Consider the following 21,974-nt stretch of genomic DNA (forward strand, 5'->3'; position numbering starts at 1 on the left):
GCTCTGCTAGTGCCATTGTACCCCTTCTTTCCTGAATGTCAGGATATGGTGCAAAGACAAGAGGTCAGATAGTCCTGAATGTTCTCACTGCCACAGCTGGCATACATCTGCCATTCCTGTCTGTTTCAAAGAGCACATTCATTTTCTTGAAATATGTGACAAGCATTCCACAATAAGAGTATAAACCAAATCTGGGCCACTTGCCCATTTCTACCATCTCTTATAGCCTATGCCCTCAGAGCCATTAATCAAGGGGCCTAAAGTGTGATAGGGCAGCCACACCACTGGTTTTCAAGTTGCAGAGGGATGATGCACTAGGACTCGGGTCTCGGCAGGGTATGCACAGTTCCCTTTGGAGTCCATTCAATTCGATCCCTTATAAAGACTGAACTTCTTTTAAGAGCACAGGGTCAGCCCCTTAAGCCTCAGAACAGATTGTCTTCCCTTAGTAGATATTTTCAGACAGGGATAACTAACCATCATAGGCTCGGAACATGTAAGATGGAAACAGAAAGCTTACAAATAACAAGAGAGGAATCATCATTTCACTTGCTTCAGGCAAAGCAGTTCAGTTCTGTCTCACTCACTGCAGACACCTAGCAAAGAAAACAAACCTATGTCAAAGTCTCCCTGACACTTAGCACAACTCAAAGGCCAGGACAGGGAAAGCAAAAAGAACACTCCACCCAAGCCTGTTTCCAAAGGTCTTCTCTATTACACACAGGAGAGAAATTCTGCCTTGGGTCCAGGGCAGCTGAAACAGCACTGCTGCTAGTTAGTGTCTTGTTCTGGAGCATCCTTTTCAGCCTCAAACTGAGGCTGAGATTGTACCATTTATAGAAATTTCATCACGAAGATCCTTACACTCAATATCTTTGGATGATGGTTTTCATGTGACTTTTTCCAAGTCCACAACCAACATCTTTAATCTTTCTCATTTCTGGTGCCCAGCCAGGTCTTGCCTGCATCCATTCTTACTCATTTCAAGGTTCCATTCGTTAGTTTTAAGCTTCAACGTGCATGTCGGCTTCTCACCGTCTCTGCAGATGTCAAAGGCCGCTGCCAAAGGTCTGAGGTTGCTGGCCTCGCTTGGACCAGACTGAGGCCACCATAACTTCCAGCCACGAGACCGGCCCCAAAGAGCTGGTTTGCTTTTGTGGATACCATAATTTTGAATTCTTTTTCTTTACTTTTTCTGTTTTTCAGAGTTCTCAAATGTTACCTATGATAGAAAATAAATGTTGTTAATTCAGAGCATTTATGATTAGTCACTGCACAAGAATACTTGACTAAATTATATTTTTGGCTTTTCTAATATAAAAAATTATGTTACAAAATGATTGCCAAATGGAGAGATGCTCAAAGAGAAGAGTCAGAGATGTAGGGAGAAGCAGTAGAAAGGTATGCTGGGCAGCAAATTAATTTAAAAAAATCATTCTAAATGTGATGTGCATGGCATTTATTAGCTTTTCAAAAATTTGTAATTTGTGGGGATGTGTATTCTCATTTCAAACAAACATCTATTTTATACATATTTTTGGATTCTTTTTCTTAACGAGGATTCCCCCATATTATGTCAACTCCAGAGCCCACAAAGCTTGGATCCCCTTTTGCTTAGAGACATTTTCTTTGAGCACAAATATACTAAATCGTGTCTGCTGAGCTCAGGGGGACTTAGAGGAAAGGACACAGGGACAGCCCTTGAAAGAAGGAGGCGCTTGTTAGAAAGGGAAAGTTTGGCTCAATTTTCTGGTCCTCACTCCTGGACTTTGGTTGTCCACCTGAAGAACAGATTCCAGGATGAGGGTATGGCTGAACCCTTCCAGACCAGCCACCATCTCCCTGGAGTGTGAGAACTGAGAAGGTGGCTCTGTGTGTCTGCATGTGAAGTCAGGAGCCTGTCCTTACCTAGCTGTAGCCCCGGGAGCCTCAGAGCCGATTGGACCTGGGAGAGAGGAGATCTAGGAAGAAGAGGCAGCAGTGTATATCCTGCCACATTGAGAGCAGGGGGGATAGTCAGGATCCAGCATAAAGAGTTGAGAGGACATCGATACTTCCGGCTCTGAGTGGACTCTACCTGAGGTTTTTTTGTCTTAAAAGATTCTATTTTTTAAGAGCAGTTTTAGGTTTACAACTCAATTGAGAAGAAGGTACAGAGATTTCCCATAAACCCTCTGCTCCACAAATGCATAGCTTCCCCCACGATCACCATCCCCACCAGAGCGGTCCTTTGTTTTTTTTCTCTTTTAACCAAGGATGAACCTACACTGACACCTTTTTTTTTTTTTTTTTTTTTTTTTTAATTTACAAAGAAGAGAGAAAAAAAGAAAAAAAGTCAAGTCAACACCTCAGTAATGCATATTGCTTCTCTTTTTACTTTCCTTTCTTCTCTTGAACGTCCTCAGTGGAAAAACATCAGTTATCAGAAGCAAAAACTGTCAATATTATGGTGTGGGCAGAGAGAACTTTGTTTACAAAGAATCGGTTTCACTTCCTGCTTCCTGTAGATGGAGCTAAATCCTTAAGCATATGTTCTGTGTTTGCACATCTTCCAAGTTTCTGGGAAGGAAATCTTTGGAAGATGATATTAATGTCTGAAGGCTCTTCAGTCTTTTTACTGTAGGTAGTGCTACAATGTGAAAGATTTGGTGCTAAAGAAAAAACACTTCTTTGAGTCACAAGTCCTGTGCCCGGTTCCTTGTCTTTGCAGGGAGCTTGTCTTAAATAGCAATGGCAGCATGTTGCTACTATTTTTTATTTCTGTGTTTTGTGAAAAATTAAACTGCCCATTATGCATTGTCCGTTCCCACGGCTGTTTCCTGTGTACTGGTCTCATCCCTTGCTGTGTGTGATTGAATGATCATATATAACAAGTTGCAATGACCTCTCAGTATTTTTTTCAATCAGTTAATAAACATTGCGTACCTGTGGACAGAAAGATGCACTTTATTACTTCCCCACATGGTTTCTAAGGGATGTGAGAACACAATGTGTCAGGCCAACAGGCAACTTAAAGAAGGAAACAGAAAAAAAAAAGGATCTGATTGTGTCCCTACCAAGTTCATAGCACTGTATTCGTTCATCAATTCCAAAACCAGGGAGAGAAACTTTATACCTTGAAAGGAAAGGAAAAAGCCAAATAATATTTAAAGAGTTTTAAATATAAATATAGGAAATATTTTGATTAAATGAATTTTCCTATGTCTTAGATGCTTTTTGATTTACCCAGCAGTGCATTGAATACATTTTACTTTTTGAAATAAGAAAAAAAGAATGCTTCAAAAAGTTTTTAAGATGTTTTACTATTCTTTCCTAGTAGCTCCCAAATTTGTAGCTAGGATAAGTCAGAGGCAGAATAAAAATGAACAAACGATTTTAATTGTAACCTAAAATATTATCTTGAGCTTAAGACATAGTAATTATTTTGAATTTCAGGAAGATGCTGATAGCCAGGTAAATTTCATTCTCCACATTTTTAAACTGCATGTTAGAAACTTTACCACCCTTGTGTACCTTTTAATTCTCTAAAGCTATGACATTTTCAATAATTAAACATATTTCTTTTGGGGGGATTAATATGTGAATTTGCAGATTGGGTTAATTTCACTAATATGTGAGTTGAGAAATAATTCTCAAAATATTGGAATACTCAGTTTCATGTATTGGTGAGCATTCAGATGTATCATTTACTATAGTTTGCAGAGTTTAGAGGATTAAAGAAAAGAAATGTTGATACTAAAGAGGTGAATTATGAAATTAGTGATTCTCAAAACAACATCCAGGTTTATTCCTTTAAAAAATAATATAATTTTCTCAAAGTCACATTTACTGTTATACAAGCTATCCCTTGTTTTGATTTATTAGGAGGATATGAAAGGCATATTCTTTTTTTATGCATTTTTCTTAAAACTCCATTAAAACAAATGGCTTTCCGGTCTGTGCCCCCTTCCTATGTGATTATATATCAATTTAATATTGAGTTGCAAAAGGGAATCCATTACAAAAACCTTTTGTAATTGTCTAAGTTCCCTGTGTTTAGGAAGCTTTTGAGACATCCAGGAATAAGCCGATTTCCCTAATGGTGAGAGAGAATTGTATGGTGGAGGCAATAAAGTCTTGTCTGTTGACTCAGGCTTGTGCATGAATAAGTATACGATCCACTAATTAAAAAAGATGTTAACTTTGAGTTGCTGCTTTCTCTATAAAAAAACAAACTGCTAGCAACTCTAGTTCTATTTTTCCCTGTGAGAATGCTGTCAGCCCACTGTCTTGAGGATGGAACTGAAATTCCATAGGATGGAGAAATTCAAGTTTATTTTATGTGCTAAACAGTTTACGGAAAGATTCTTAACTTGTAAGTATTAGACTGGATTCCAAAACATTGAAAGCATGCCGATTGACAGAGATTTGTAAAGATCGTTGAAGACATTATCTTTGCATAGATAGCAATAGTATATTTACGTTTTAAAATGGATACCAGGGACTTGCCGTGGGGGACACAGGGGTGGAAGAAATGGGGAGATATTGGTCAAAGGGTACACATTTCCAGTTAAAAGATAAGTTCTGGGATCCAATGTACAGCATGGCGATGATAGTTACTCATACTGTATTGTGTACTTGAAAGTTGCTAAGAGAATAAATCTTAAATGTTCTCACCATAAACACACACACACACTCACACACACACACAATGGTAACTATGTGATGTGAAGGAAGTAATCATTTTGCAATCTACAAGTGTACCAAGTCATCACATTGTATGCCTTTGACTTATACAATGTTATATGTCAATTACATCTCAATAAAGCTGAAAAAAAGATAATTTCTAAAAAAAAGGGGAAAATAATTTGAATATACCTTCTTACAGGCTAGGTGTTTTCATTGGTCACGCTCAGATCTGTTGTTTCCAATTCTCCCCTGGCTTAGGCCTTTCTGAGAGCAAAAGGAGTAACTGAGTTAGGGTAATGGGTTTCCAGGGTCCTCTTGGCTGTTACCTTATTTAATAAGGCTTGGCTTGTGCAGTCACTAGTTGGATTCAATTATGTCCCTTCCTGACATTTTCATTCATTTGACTGCCCAGGCCTAATATGTCAGGCAAGATGAGGTCTGGCACCAGGATAATTTTCCTTTGAAAGCATCACTGCGGATCAGATTTAAATATTTGTTCCCCCTACCCCTGCTCCAGACCCCACCACCTTGGCTATATCAAAGTCAACCAAATATTCTCCCATAAAATTTATTAAAGCCCCCAAACAATCAAGAAAGACACATTCAAATCTGCTGACTCAACTATAGATTGAGACAAAGAAATGCAGATTTTACTTGATTGTTCAGTCATAGAAGTGTCTTTTTTTAAAAATAAATTTTATTTATTTATTTATTTATTTTTGGCTGCGTTGGGTCTTTGTTGCTGCGCACGGGCTTTCTCTAGTTGCGGCGAGCGGGCTTCTCACTGTAGTGGCTTCTTTTGTTGCGGAGCATGGACTCTAGGCATGTGGGCTTAAGTAGTTATGGCATGCGACCTCAGTAATTGTGGCACACGGGCTTAGTTGCTTCACGGCATGTGGGATCTTCCCCGACCAGGGCTCGAACCCATGTCCCCTGCACTGGCAGGTGGATTCTTAACCACTGCCTCACCAGGGAAGTCCTATAAGTGTCTTTTATTCATTCAGGAAGCATGGAAGGCAGTTCTAGGAAGGAAGCCACTTTGAGCCTAAGGGACCCCTTGATGAATTTCTCTCTTTTCTTGATCTATCTCTTAGTTGCATAGCTGTCAGTGAAAAAATGTTGCCTGCCATAATAGTAAACAAAGGATATTGTAGCCATCAAGACATCACACTGCAGCCACCCCCAAAAATGCACCCTGAGGAAACTCAGGGTGAGAAAACACAGTATACTGGCCTCAGATAGCTGAGGTGCATATCAAAGGAATGATTTCAGCGAGCCCTGATTCTTGAATCTTCCCCTACATAGAAAAGCACTAAATTCCTTAACTTGAGATGTCTGATTTTCTTTCATTAACAGTAATCTTTTGATGTTCCAACTACCTGGTCTTTGTTGCAAAAACTCCTATATACCCTGGCTCCTTCCCTACCTCTTTGGAACAGTCCGTCAGAGCTATCTGAGAGGCTGCCTCCCGGGCTCAAGTCCTCAGTTTTGTTCACCGAATAAAACATCTCTCTCAACTTTTAGTTGTACATATTTTTTTCAGTTGACATAGCCTTGTTGCAGTTTGCCCACTGTCCCCAGGCAGAGGTGAGGTGGAAGGAATGAAGGAAAAGATAAAGCAAATCACAGAAAATCTTGATGTAGCCAATCCGAATTGCATAACCTGACTGATAATGTTTTACAGGCACATGAAAAAATTAGCTTGCATTTCCTGAGTACATTCTACCTCACCTGTGTTGTGATTAAATCACAGACTGTCACGGATTTGAAAAGTTCAGGGCAGTGAGGCTGGTGTTCCAGTGGAAGCCCCTGAATCTTTCAGCAGAACTCAGCCACGGACGTCAATATTACCGGCCCTTCATGAGCTAAACTAAACGTGGATTCCATTTAAAAACACTCTTGTTTTGCACGTCATGTGCTCTTAGTACAATCATAATTATCAGTGATTCCAGTAATTAGCTGCTTGCTCACTTTCAAGCGCTACAATATGATCATACAACATTTATAAAATTTGGAATCCATCCCGTCCTCCATTCAAAGAGTTATTTCAGGATTTAAAAAATCCTTCTCGCTTATCACCCTCAGTGTGTGCTGACAGGACTGACAGGTCCTGGGGTAGCACTTGTGTAGTTTCTATAATCCACCTAAACGGGAGACTTTTCTAGAAGAGGTTCTGCAAGCCCGCCTTATATGAAGGGTGATGGAAGAACACAGTTTATTTTCTGAATACAAGAACCATAAAAAAGTCACTGAAACAATATTACTTTTTGTTTATGCTAAAAGGATCAAATATTCAGCCCTCTCTAGAAACTTAATTAGAACATCTTCAAAGGCCCTCTAGGCTGCTGAAAGAGATATAATTTCGGGAACTTTCAAGTGATGAATAATAGAGGATTCCTTTATTTATTCCTTTGATAATTCTACCTAAATTGCATTTTCTCCCCAAGAAGACATTTTCTTTGTTCTTTGTTCATTAACAAATCGTTATTCATCATAACTTGGAATCCAATTACCCCTTTCCAGAGCTGCCCGTGCTATTTCACTTTCCTGGGCACAGTGGGGTCATGCATATGTGTGACATCTCACAGTGTCATTTTAGGAAAGTCCTTTTACTCTACGTGTGGGAAGAAACAGTTAGGTTGTGTAGCCACAGAGCCCACTTTATTTCGCAACCTTTAGCTTCCTGGGGGGAGTCCAGAAATGAGGAGGGAATTTGACTTAAAACACTAGGTTGTTAGAGTTCAAATGTTCCACTTAGCAAATTCAATCTAGACATCTCATTTAAAAATGTACATATCAGTGCTTCTTTGGAGAAACATGTAAAAATGTATGGCTAAATGCTCACAACTTTACTTTCAGACCATCATAACTATCTTGGCGTTTCTATTTACCTTATGTGAAAATCAGAAAACAATTTTGAAGGCTTTTAGGGGCAACAGGGGCAGAAAGGACAGGTACCCCTAAAACAGCAAAGGCATTGCAGTCACCTGAGAGGCAACCTCAGAACTACCAGCAGAGGGCACAACAGCCTATTGTATAATCAGTAGGAAGAATTTCGTGATCAGAAAACAACCTAAAATGGTATTTTCTCTCTTTGCTTATTAATTCTTAGTGTACTAAAAATATAATGACTTTATTTGTTTATTTATATAAATTTATTTATATTTTATTTTGGGCTGCGTTGGGTCTTTGTTGCTGTGCGTGGGCTTTCTCTAGCTGCCGTAAGCGGGTGCTACTCTTTGTTGCGGTGCGCGGGCTTCTCACTGCTCTTGCTGTGGAGCACGGGCTCTAGGCGCGGACTCAGTAGTTGTGGCTTGCAGGCTCTAGAGCGCAGGCTCAGTAGTTGTGGCGCACGGGCTTAGTTGCTCCGTGGCATGTGGGATCTTCCCGGACCAGGGCTGGAACCCGTGTTCCCTGCATTGGCAGGCGGATTCTTAACTATTGCGCCATGAGGGAAGTCCTATAATGACTTTATTGACAATGACATTTGGAACTAAAACCACAGAAGCTGTAATAATTGTATAAGAGTAATGATAGGATTATTATACATAATATCTGACTTTTGGAACTAAAAGGGACCCTAGACCTTTTGGGTTCAATTTCTCTGTTTAAGGCCAGGGAGACTGAGGTTCTTAATTTTGAAGTTAAAATTCAAGGGGAGAGTTTTGATGAGAATTCTGGTCGCATCACTGGGTCCAGGACTCTGATTCAGCAACACTGTTCCTCAGCCAAATAGCATTTTTAGCCCAATAACCACAGATGGGGGAGTGGGGAGGGATATGGGATCACTGAAGTTAAGAATATTTTTCAGCTGATGTTTATCTGTAAAGTCTCCTCAATTCTTTTGTAAGAACATTCATATATTCAGAGAAATGGCATTTTCAGGGAGAACCTGCCATCCTGTCACCTTTATAGCATTTTCTAAAGCACCTCTGTTTCCATCTGTGACCCAGCAATGCCATTTTACCAAATGCTGCCTCTCCAGCCTCTGGCTCTTTCTGCAATAGAAGGGAAGGGATTTTTCACACATTTGGTTTATTCCGAGAAGATACTTCCTACAGCATCAACAAATATCATGTAACAGGAATGAGTAAGGAGACCTGGCTTAGGTTCTGTTGCCAGGATTCTCATGGAAATGATGCTGCTATTCAAAAAGTGGAAGTTGACATAAAGCTGCATTGTTAACTCCAGAAGAAGGAGAGTAATGAAAGCTTGAGTTCAAAAAGAACACAATGCTCCCCAAATAATCATCTGACCTGAAAATGAAAAGGACAGAAAATTGATATGACAGTCGTGGACTTTAATATTTTGAAAATTTATTTTGTAATTTACATTATTTCTTCTTGTTCATATTGCCAAGGGGCTTGAAAACTGTCTGAAGGACCATATATGATTGATGTTGAAAATTATATATTAGAGACTTTTGTTGAAAAGGTGAGGAAAGACAGAATTTTTGGAAAAGCAAGATATACTACAAGGTCTGTCCATATATATATATATATATTTTTTTTATCAACAGGTAATACTTTCTCTCAACCATTGAAAATGTGATAGTACTTTAACAATAAAATGATTTTCAATGTGTTATAGACAATACAAGGTAACTAAAACTTCAATCAAATATCTGATTGGAAGGCTTTACAGAATTCTTCAAAATATTATTTAAAAATATGGTTTCCTTTTGAAAGTATCTGAAAATCAAATCGCCCAGATCATTACACATTTGACTAAGTTTCAATTTGACAAAGGTTCTCCATTGGAACATATATTTTAGAAGCAAGATTAAATGAGTAAATGCAGATAAAGCACTTTGCCCTTTGCCTGGCTGAAATAACTTGTTACAATTTTTTTTAAAATTTCCATTACAATGCAGCAAAATGACCATCCAATTTTCAGCATAAGCAACTTTTGAGCAGAAGGCTTTTTAGCAACGAACTGAATGTCCTTTTACTTATAAAAGTAAATGGCCTAATCAGATGTTGTTTTGGAGACTTCCAAGGTTTAACATTTGGTGATTTTTACCATCTTATTCCAAATAAAGGAGACAAGGAAACCTCTCTGATTTTACTGTGAGAGCTCTGTATGAACAGCTGTGTATAATAACTTGACAATGTTATGGGAAAATTTGGTAAAAGACATTTTATTTGTAATACCTATTTGAATTGGAGATGATCTCTGAGGACATGACTTCCCCGATGCTTATTCATTAGAAAATATCCTGGACTCAATGCTGGCAAAATATTCTCTTGGGAGCAAGGTCTGCATTATTTAAAAGTTCTGACAATTTGGATACCTTCATATACAAATTTATACTATTTTGCATATCACCTGTTTTCCTTAGGTTAATGTTTAACTTAGCCTTTTTTCTTTTTAAGTGAATAGAAGCTTAACAAGTAGAAAATCTACTGATGATTTTCATTATATGAACCAAGAAAGTAATTTGAACCTAGTAGTAACTATGACAAAATATTGCTTTCTAATTATTATCTTTTTTCTTTTAGTACCGGCCCTTGCTAAATGTTGCCAAAATTTTCAAATTTATGGATTGAGATACATAAACATATGTGAAAGCTAGTTGTGTGAACCACCTTGGGCCTTAGTTTCCCCATTCAGCACAGAAGGAGTTGGGATGAACGAGAGGTGGGCTCTTTTCCCAGGTCTAGATGTAGAGTGGTCCTGCTGGAGCTCATAGGGATGGTGAAAAAGTCCAGTGTCCAAGCAGCCAGTGGGGCAGGGTCCCAGGGCCTTACCCCAAATACCCTGGGTCTGATGTGTTTCAAAATTCAGATTTGGTTTTTCCTTTTGGATTTTAGAAAGGAAATACATGGCGAATACAGTGCATTATACAGTCTCCCCATCAAGCTCTGGGGCAGCTCCACACAGCAAGCATATTAAGGATTCTGGAGGTAAACACTGTAGGGACTGTAAATAACTTCTCCTCCACTCAGGCCACTTGTTGAGATTAGAGGAATTATGAAGTTTGTTTGTTTGTTTTTTACTGCATTTTGGATTTTGAATTGCAGTTAAGATATTGTGAACCTGGACACATGTGAAGCCTACTAATTAAATACAAACACAGAGAGCATAAAACTTGCGCTAACTCTTCCCGCAGCAGCAGGGGAAGAGATAAGATGTGAGAGACACGCGTCTCCACGCTTGGGAGGGCGTGTGCTTGGGGTGAGGGTGGGACATTTCCATCGGTATTTATTTCCTTCCTTCCATATAAATTTCACTATCTTTACTTTTGTGCTTTTTTTTTGGTGGCAACACAAACATACAAATTAACTGAAAAAAAAAAAAACCCTAACTTTTAGTAATTTTGCAATTCAGGAATTGAAGGATTTTATCATGGAACCATTGGCATTTCACAGACTCTTCTTACTACATTACCTGGAGATAAATGAAGACCATCCAAATGAGAACAGGCAAAGGCTATTTATTCTGAGCTTGCTAGAGCGAAGGCAGTCAGCCATCCTCACTTGCTTTTGGCAGGAGACTCCAAGGCAGTCAGGGGAGTTGGAAAGCTTCATCATGGACAAAAGGGAAGGCTTCAGGGGTGCCCAGGTGGAGGCTGTCAGCTCGGGGAAAGCTGTAGGCAGGCTAACATTACCATGGGGCTCCTAGGAGACTTCCTCTGGTCAGTTGTGTTAGAAAGGAGGGCAGGGGCCAACATGAGAGAAGCTGGCAGTTACTGACCTAGTCCTGGCCATTTGGGGCCAATGGCTTCAGGGGCTGTGGTTTGGCTTCCCCGTCTGGCTGCTGCTGTGGTTGTAGGTCGGAGTTCTGCTGTCATAGACAGTCTAGCTGCTGTCCTTTTCTCCATTCAGTCTCCAGTAGGAGGGAGTTCCAGTGGTAGTTCCAGAATTTCTAGAAGGGAGAGATTTAAAAGGATAACTTTATGGATGGAGAGTCCAGGAGACTTGTAACGAAGCTGCATTTGCATAGGAAACTCCTGGGCTTTCCTTAGATTATTCCTTTATTGGAGTGGCTTTGGAATCAGGACATGCTGCGTAGGGTGGGTGCCTTACTGCGTTAGGTTCCTTTCATTTCATCAAGCAGCTAACGTTAACTTTCTTGCTGCAGTCAAACAGCAAAATCGGCTCTAGGAACAAACACGAAGTTCAAATCTTAAAGAAAACATTCCCTTTCCATGCAAAGTTCTGCTCTAATGAAGTACGTTAAGCAGATAATTTGCTTAGCAGGTCCCAGGGAAGTTACTGAGAAAATGATGAATAGGAAGAAAGGTGAAAGAATAGAAAGATTGAAAAGAGAGATAGGCCCATGAACTTCTGAGTCACTTGAACAAAATCAAATACTAGCTATGAAAATTAACCATTAGTCAAACTAATTGATTTATAAGATGAACAGTCCTCTCAGAATCAAAATAATGATATTAAATGGAAGAATAACTGCATTTGAGGTTATTGAAAGGAAAGAAAATCTCTGCAGTGACTAAAGTTAATGGCCTGCTCTTGCCCTGCTGTCAACTTCCTCTATTCAGAATATATATATTCTCTCTCTCCCATCCATGGATTATTAATATCTATATCACATATCACAATAAAACAAAATTATGATGTGAATATTATTCCCATATTTTGAATACTCCCTGAAGTGCCTTTTGGGTCATTAGGGTGATTTTTCATTTAGAACATGTAGATAACTAATTTTTCTTTTTTTGCGGTATGCGGGCCTCTCACTGTTGTGGCCTCTCCTGTTGCGGAGCACAGGCTCCGGATGCGCAGGCCCAGCGGCCATGGCCCACGGGCCCAGCAGCTCCGCGGCATGTGGGATCCTCCCGGACCAGGGCACGAACCCGTGTCCCCTGCATCGGCAGGCGGACTCTCAACCACTGCGCCACCAGGGAAGCCCGATAACTGATTTTTAAAATGAAGAATTTCTAATATACACAGCACCTAAATGCATAATATCATTTTACATTTTTATAAAGATGTTCCTCTGAGGTTCCCAAAGCCCATGGTTAATTTCAGTTTGATTTATATCCAGCTATGTGACTGCTCTGAAGACACAGATACAGCGTAGCTTCCTATCGGAACTGTCAAGAGTTGTGAAGCACTTAAGATTTCACCCAACTTGGAAACAACAAGTTAGGTTGCCAGTTTCATGGATGGTAATCAGAAGACATGAGACTCCCGGGTCAGAGACAAGGACTTTATGACTCATGGTGCAGCAGGCAGCTTGAGCAAACATTTGCTGAGTTTGCACTGCTTGTCCCCCAAATCCCACAGGGAGGTGTGTGTGTGCGCAGTGGACAGGAACCTTGAATTTGGAGAGCCTGATCTAAGAACAGTAAGAATGTCTTCCCTTTGTTCTAGAAGGAGACACTGTATCTTCCATGCTGATTGCCATTCAAATACCCTATTTGCTGTTCAGATTTCCCTCTGCTGGAAAGATGTACCCAAATCCCAGAGACACATGGAGAATGATCTTTCAATAATATGGTGAGATTTCCCAGGAGTACACACTCTGTTGGGCACTATGATTAATCTGACCAACAGAAGCAGCAGCAGTCTGTTCAACTTGTCTCCCATGACGTTTAATTTAGGCTTCTACCAACAGGACCGCAGTCCATAGGACATGCCAATCCATCCAGAGAATCCAGATGGCTAGCCAGAAGCAAGTTTGAATTCCCCAGGCCCCTTTTGGCCAGGCTACCACCCAAAGGTGTACCAACCAGACTGGTCCAGTGTAGGAGAGAAAGACACATCATGCCAGGAATTCTCAGAGTAGAATCTTAGATATTCAGGTTAAGTCTTTGCCACCTCTTTCATCCTGATCATTACTGAGGAGATGGGCAAGAAGGGATGGTCCCTTTTTGGAACAGTGGTGTTCAGTGACCAAAGTACCTTGCTAAGGCTGAAGACCAGAAAGAGGTGAGGGAGGTAGAGTTAGAAAATTTTTGAGTCATTTTTTTCAGGAGGCTGTTCTAACATTCAATGATACCGAATGACTGTGGTTGGTAGGCAGCACGGAGGGGCCATCTTGACTATCAGCCCATGGTTGGGTGGTTTTTGCTGTAGAAGGCACACCACTGTCAGATCGCAAATGGAAACCATGGCCCAGATTACGTTCAAGGCCCCAGTGGTGTGGCCAGAGTCGGCTGATTGGACTGCATCTGATGAAATGTCAAGTGCGATGAGACACAAGTGATAGCCTGAAAGGAGCTTCGGCATCGGATATAGTCAATCTGCCAGGAGCAGCAGGGGCCATACCCCCTGCACAGTGGCCTCCCTCACCTGAGACAAACAGTGGGACCGCTGGCAACAGCCCAAGGGGCAGAAGAGATTAACAAGGCACATCAACAGGAGTTTTGGACACAGCTATGAGAATGGCTTTGTGTTCAGCCCACTGAGCAGTGACCACAAACATCATAACCTCTGTTTGGGTGGAGCTGAGCTGGAACAGCCACAGCAGCTCAGAGGATATACATACTGTCTGGTAGCAAATGACTGGGGAGTTTAGCCCAGTGGTGCTTCTCTACCTGGAGCTCTTCCTGATGGGGAAAAGCCCCTTGGCCCTTATGGGGTTGGGAGCACAGGCATGTGACACTTTAATTCCTACTGTACATTCAGAGGTAGATGAGACATCAACAAGGCACTGAAATGCTCCAGTGGCTCCACATTCTTCCTTACTGAGAATTCTGCTCAACCCCATCCATTGAATTTGGCCTTTTATAGGATCAGATAGGGTGGAGGCTTGGGTGACAGTATCCAGCAGAGACACAGAAGTCTGAGACTCTCTCCTTCTTCTTCTTCAGCTAGTTGGGTGGGTGGGTGTGGTCTTCAGCTTTCCTTGGGGACCAGGAGACTTCAGCTCCACCCCTAATCTCATCTTAAGATACCTTCATACAATCATAAGGTGCTTTGAACTCAGACAACCCTCTGCATTCAAAGGATTCTCTAAATGATGAGTAGAGAATTACTAAATATTTACCAATCTTTTAGTCTAAATAGACACATCCGAGGACAGACGTTTTACACTTTTATGTCTCTAAGGACTTTTAAGCGGAATTTTGTTTGGATCATCACTTTCTTCTTACGCTGGTTGCTGGTAATGAATAGTTCATTAATCCAACGTGGCAAAGTCTTGTCCTGGTCTATGCCCTCTGTGGTCCACCACCTTCTTCAACAACCTGTTCTAAGTTTTCCACCATCATAAATCCCAAGCAGTGCCAGCATCCATGCTGCAGGAGAGCTTGCAAACCACAGCGCCCTCCGAGATCCCTATGTCTGAGCCTTTTCTGGCCTGTGCCCCTATGTCTACATCCTCATCTTTGAACTGCTTTTCTTTTTTCTCCTTTTTCTCAACCTCTCTTATTTTGTTCACTTCTCCTCCAGTCTGAATATACCAAACCATCCTTTTTTTCTTTTCTCTTATCTTTGTTGATGACTCCTAATTTTCATTAGGAAAATGTATTGTTTTAATGTACTTTGTATGACTAGTGGCATTCAGGAGTTCGTGTCCTTGGACATTCATGCATGTTCACCTTCTAGAACTCCCTGGTTCCTGAGAACAGGAATGAGTTATCTCTGACTTTCAGTGTCTGTAGGAACCATCAGGGACAATCTGATAAATTGGGCATACAACACATACCCCCCAAAGGGTTCTCAACAAATGTGACCGTTCACTGCTTGCTGCAGTCAAATGTACTGAACACCGAAAATGACTTTGTTTAGGACTTCCCTGGTGGCGCAGTGGTTAAGAATCCACCTGACAATGCAGGGGACACGGGTTCGAGCCCTGGTCCAGGAAGATCCCACATGCCGCAGAGCAACTAAGCCCGTGCACCACAGCTACTGAGCCTGCGCTCTAGAGCCCTCAAGCCATAAATACTGAGCCTGTGCTCTAGAGCCCGTGAGCCACAACTACTGAGCCTGCACGCCACAAATACTGAAGCCCACATGCGTAGAGCCCATGCTCCGCAACAAGAGAAGCCACTGCAACGAGAAGCCTGCACACAGCAAAGAGGAGTAGCCCCCGCTCACCGCAACTAGAGAAAGCCCATGTGCAGCAACGAAGACCCAACGCAGCCATAAATAAATAAATAAATTTAAAAAAAAAAGAAAGAAAATGACTTTGTTTATACTGGATGAATTCTTATGACTTTAGATAAAACACACAGAAAAACCCATGTGTGGGGACGACCTCTGAGAGACAGTAGAAAGTCCTACCACTCTGCCATTCTGTCTCCTTTCTTCTTCACCCCAAGTCAGGAAGAGACAGAAATGTCTTGAAGCTTACATAAAGCTCTAGTTAAGTCACTTTCATGTAAAAATTTGTTTCACATTTTCCTTGCGGCAGGACCGAGAATTTGGATAAGTATACCTAAAAAAATTTTATAAACTTCTTTCCTAACTTGTGTTTTCTCCATACAGTAGTTGAATCTTTGCTTTATATGTAGTCTTAGGAAGTTTACGTTGTCTGAAATAAAGAAATAAATAAAATTTTCTTTTCTATTTTTATTGTTGTGGTAAAATAGACATAACACAAAATGTAACATTTTAACCATTCTTGGGTGTCCAGTTCAGTGGCATTAAGTACATTCATATTGTTGTGACACCATCACCACCATCCATCTCCATAGCTCTTTTCATCTTCCCCAACGGAAACTCTGAACCCATTAAACAACAATTCCTCATTCCCTCATCCCCCAGCCCCTGGTTACCACTATTCTACTTTCAGTCTATGAATTGACTTTTCAAAGTACCTCACATACTTGGAATCATATAGTATTTGTCCTTTTGTGTCTGGCTTATTTCACGTAGCATAAGATCTTCCAGGTTTACTAATGTTATATCCTATGCCAGAATTTCCTTCCAAAAATTAGAAATTAGAATAAATTATCCAGAAATTAGAATAAATTATTTTATTAGTTTTAGAGTTTTTTGTATTAGAATGTCTTGAGTTTTCTTTGTATACTAGTGTACAGTCATGTAATCAGCAAAAGTAATAGTTTTTCTTTTTTCCCATGTTTTTTGCCAGTTATTTCATTTTCTTTTAGTATTTACTATAATACCTGTAACAGTGTTAAAATTAACGTGAAATGGATTATCTTTGGTTCTGATTTTAGAATTTGCTGCTAGTTTTTGGAAAATTATTTTTATTGATTTAAATAGTTTCTTTCTAGTGCTATTTTTAATTAGGACTGACTATTGAATTTTTTCAAATGCCTTTTATAATCAACTTGGGCTTTTATCTTTCACTATTTTTGCTATACTGGATTAAATGGATACATTTCCTGATATTAAGCACTCTATTATTCTTGGATTCATGTTTAAAAAAAACAAGAAGTAGACAATTTTAATCAATCAGCTACCCAATAATCCATAAGACGGTCAAGAATCTATCATTTAAAAAGACAACAGGACCATATGGCTTCACAACTGAGTTTTACCTGGACTCTAAAGAAGAGAAAATTCCCATATTGTTTAAGATAAGCCATTGAAATATATATAAAGCTCCTCAATGATGTCAACATAATTTTCATGCCCAGATTTGATAAAAATAGAAGCAAAATACAAAACTGCAAGCCAGTTTGGCTTATTATGATAAAAGCAGTAACTCTAAATAAAATATTAGCAAAGAGAATCTGTCTGTATTTCAAAGGACTGAGTAGAATATGTTTCATGAAATATATTCTTAAGTATAAATTTGTCATTGTTATTTTCACTTCAAGTTGTTTATCATATCCTATTGTCCAGGTTATTCACATCCTTTGAAGTTACATCTTCCCCTGACAACTTAGGAACCCTGAGAAAGTGAATAAGAGAGGAATAAACTATCCAAAATCTGACTCAGACCCCAGATAAGCATATGGTGCTTTAGTGAGAAGAAATTTGATTCTGCTGATCAGGATACTAAAACTTGACCTTTGTGATCTTCTCCTAATAAAATAAAAGAAGAGGGCTGCCCTCTGAAAATGTTTATTCATGGATCATCAGGGTGAGAAGGACCTTGATCCTGGAGGAAGGTCTTCCCACAGACACTCAGACTTTCATGGCTGTGAACATGAATGTGGCTTTCAGAGAGCAGCGATGGCTATAAATCTGCAAATCAGAGCAGTTCAGGCGACACACCTCCAGCCTTTATCGTTGTTGTTCACTTGAAATTTTTGTCAAAATTGTCCGCCCACTTTCCAATATCACCTTGTTCTGGTGTAGGCTGTGCTTCAAGCCAGCTTCAACCTCACTAACAAATGAGGTGAAATCCAAAATGTAAAATGTTACCTCTCGTAGGGAGGCAGAGGGAAGGCATAAGAGAGAAGCACATAGATAAATATAAAAATAAACAAATTATTGTTAATGATCCAGCTTTTGGGCTGGGTGATAGGTTCATGAAGGTACACTTTATTGTGCTTTATTTTTGAAAAGACATATCACTACATGCATATATATATATATATATATATATCTCACATATAATATTTATAGGTATCAAATAACATTTAACAATATGAAGGAGGGGGAATCACCTGATAGACTTATTAAGAAACAAAGCCCAGGCCCCTCCTTCCAGAGATTTGATTCAATAGGTCTGAGCAGGGTCTGCAAATCTACATTTAAAGAAAAATGAGGTGAAATCCATATAGGGAGGAATCGGAGCCATGTTGAATTGAAAGAGCTCGCCTCGGGAGCAGCAAATTAGGTGTGCAACAAGAAAGAGAGCTCCAGAGTGCATATTTCCAGTCATTGACTGCAGCTGGGGGGCCTGCACCCTGCAATGAATCAATCAACATTTACTTATCCGTCCCCTGCAGCAGCTTGGCAAGTCGTTTTCAAAAATCATTGAACCACTAACAGTTTATCCACTCTGCAAAATATATACAGCTTCTCATATCCACCAGGGTTACTCCCCTCTTGGCTATATTCAGCTCTTTTTACTGCTCCTGATTTCAGTAAGCAGCAAGTTATATACACACCTACCCAGGGAGATCACTCTTGACACAAAATTGCCTCTTATGTTGAAATGTCTATGAGACACTCCCAAAAAGAGAGCCAGCGAGCTGAAACAAGGGTTTACCCCCAACTTAAAAAGATCTGTCTTATAAATAATATGCCCTGGGGAATGGCCAACATTGCTTCACCCTTGGGCGTGAACTTCACCACCTCCAGCTCCAAGGAAATCACTGGCAAAAATGTTATTCCTATACCTTGGCTTCTATCCCAGGACTCACATACATACAGGGTCCCAAATGGTACTTCCTTCCTGTCGCTTTGATCTCGTGATCAGAGGAGGGAGTAGGGGGGCTCCCACCTGCAGCTGAGCGATGCTGGGAAGACATGATGCTCATGCTTCCATAGATGGTGACCTTGGGCAGGATTCCTAGCATAATGTCACTTTCCTTATCTGCAAAAGGAAAATAATACTTCCTCCCTCACAAGGTGTTTAATCCTCTTCACTTTGTTTCTATGTTGGAAAGGTAGAGAACTCAGGGTTGTCTCTCTTCAATGCAGCTGTTTGATCAACAACTTGAAACCTGGAAGGAATGACATCTTGAAAACTGACCAAGTAAGGCTTTGGGAAATACCAATTAATGCCAATTCCATTAATTAGTCAGGGAAACCTGATCCAGTACACTAAAATGTGAACATCTGTGAACAGATCAGTAAGATTGGTTTTACTCTTTTAATCCTTTTTCAGGACTTAGAATAATTTTGGTAGAGGAGGGTATGGAGTAGTTCTTATTTAAAATTTTTTTGAAAGGGAAGATAGTTGTAGTTTAAACACTAAGGCCTTTATTTTATTTTATTTTATTTTTATTTAAGGTCTTTATTTTAAAATTTATTTCAAAATTAGAATACCAAAATGAACTTGATATATTTGCACATAATAAAATGTGGGAAGTAGATTTAGCTTTGTTCCTTAAAATACAGAAATCATACCTTAGATTTTCAAGTGTTTAGAAAATAGTAATTTATACTCTCCATTTCTTTATATCCTGAATATTTTAAATTAGAAATGTCAAGTCCAGTTGAGTTTTACAACTCCTGCTGAAAATAAAAGTTCTAAACCAATCTGTAGAGTTTAGAAGTAAATTGTATGACTATTTTACTAATGCTTAAATATTTCTAAAAAATTAGCTATCTCCATTAGTATTTATACCTTCCCCTTCTAAGAAAAGAAATTTTATGTAATTATTATTCTGAGATAGATTTCTTGTTGTTTCCACATAATCTTCTTAGACTAAGACTTATTCTTAGGCTAGCTGAAAAATGCCTCTTAGCTCAGATAACATTTTTTTCTTTGTACTGGTAGTTTTTATAGTATAAGCCAGCAGTTCTGAAATATGTTTAAAAATGTGTTTAAAATAAGGTATGCTATTTACTTTATACAAGCAACAGTTCAATCATTCAAATCCTATATTTATCTTCTCAGAGTAAAAGGCAGATTTATGCAAACACATTTAACAAACAATAGTGGATTTCAACATCTTTGACTCATTTTCAAGAGAGATTCCATGTAATTCAAAGACAAAAATTTTAATATGAAATACTTTCCTTAACAACTCATATGTACTCATCTAAAGAGTATGTTTGCCATTTTCATGTCTTTTTACATAAATATTAGGAATGGTTAAGTAGAATTTGGAAAGACTTTTCTCATATGCTTTGGCTTAAATGAAATTGAAACTCATAGGATCTGTGTTTTTGGAGAGGAGCAGAATAAAAGTGAGGGAATGTAGAACTTGGAGGGAAGCGACCATTTAGTGAGAGACACAAAAGTGCTCTCTCGGGAAGAGAAGTGATCTTAACTTTACTCCCAAATTGAAAAAAAAAGTTCTTTTACAGAACGTGTGCAATTACTCAAATAATTAACAAATAATGAAACCTAGGAAATTGATTTTTATTTTTTCGAGAGCAGAAGAATATTATTTTGGCTATTCAAATGCATTTGGCAAATATTTAGGTTCTTTTTTCCCTATGTGTCCAATATTGTAATCTTTAGACTTTACTAATGCTAGAGGTCTTACTTGTAATTTAATAAAATATTCTATTTAGTTTAGAAATGTGAATAATATTTTATCAAAACACAGAGCTTATAAATGGTATAATAATTTCTTAATAATTTATCAAATGTGGTACGTTGAGCACTGTCCTAAATGCTTTTATGCATTAACTGAAGAACTGTTATATGTAGTAATCTGTGCCCCACTGTCAAATTCTCCCTCTAGGACTGTGACACTCATTTACACGATTGTCAAGAGTATGGATTTTGACGGAACACTGCCGAGTCTGTCTCCAGGAATTGCCCGTGGCCAAATAAAGCAGCCCTGTGTCCACGGGGGACATCTCTGAAGGGTCATGGACGACCCCAGGTTCAGAGGTCCCATACATTAGTATTTCTGCTGTTTGATTAATTCTGGTATTTATGCTGCACTTGTATTTCTATTGCTTGATAAAAAATTCTGTATTTATGAATTTATGTTGCTCGATTCTTTCTGTATCAATGAATAATCATAATGAAAAATCCATCTGGAAGAAAATTTTAACCTCTAGAGTCTTATGGGCACAGAAATTTTTGCCCACATTTTTATCAGAGTGAAAAAATATGATGATCAACAAAGCATTTTCAGGAATAAAAACATTTACACTAACAAAACTCAAAGGGAGAAATGGAGTGAAATTTACATTCAAGAAAGAAAAGTCATGTAAAATAGCCAACTGTTACTTGAGCTTGTTCATGTGTACCTTTCCATGGCTGATCCAAGATATAAAATCATTACATTTTTTAGATTTCATTAGGTAAATTTACAAACATGTATCTAAATTCTAGTTGACTTATTTTTAAAACTCCAAAATTTGTTGATCTGGAAATTATACTCTTTACAACTATATCAACTTATGACAAAATTTTTTAGTGACCACCTAACATTGTGTGAAAGGATATATAGTTTTTCAAGATTCTTCTGGGTGTTAAGTAGGCAAAAATTTCCACTAAACTAGATGACCCAAACTGTCTTTTGACTATAAATTCGGTGATGCTTTCTTTTCTTGTTTTCTAGAGATAGTCAATCTAATCAAGTCTTTTGTGGTGATCCGTGGTGAAAAAAGAATTATTAGCAATGGAAGAGGAAACATCACCAGAAAAACAAAAGCAGGAGATAATTTGGGCTGGCATAAGCTGGGAAAGAAGTACAGTAAACTAAAAAAAGAAAGGGGGGGATTACAAATGTCCTTCTCTGCTCACAAACCACATGTCCTCATCAGGACAGGTGATGCCTACATCTCAAGCTTTAGACTCACATCTCCTTGCTGTTGGTCTCATTGAAGGAAAAGGAGACAGAA

The 21,974-nt window shown here is 39.1% G+C and overlaps 1 long non-coding RNA gene across 1 annotated transcript in view; it reads left to right on the forward strand.

The window, feature by feature from the left end:
- LOC307050776 overlaps positions 1-21,099 on the forward strand; it is a 53,846-nt gene extending 32,747 nt beyond the window's left edge. The window contains exons 2-3 of the long non-coding RNA XR_013810808.1: positions 19,109-19,197; positions 20,861-21,099. This is a non-coding gene — a long non-coding RNA (uncharacterized lncRNA). The remainder of the gene's footprint in view (positions 1-19,108; positions 19,198-20,860) is intronic.
- Positions 21,100-21,974: the final 875 nt, after the last annotated feature.

Source organism: Hyperoodon ampullatus (assembly GCF_949752795.1).
Source record: "Hyperoodon ampullatus genome assembly, chromosome: 3".
In the NCBI taxonomy this organism is placed as follows: domain Eukaryota; kingdom Metazoa; phylum Chordata; class Mammalia; order Artiodactyla; family Ziphiidae; genus Hyperoodon; species Hyperoodon ampullatus.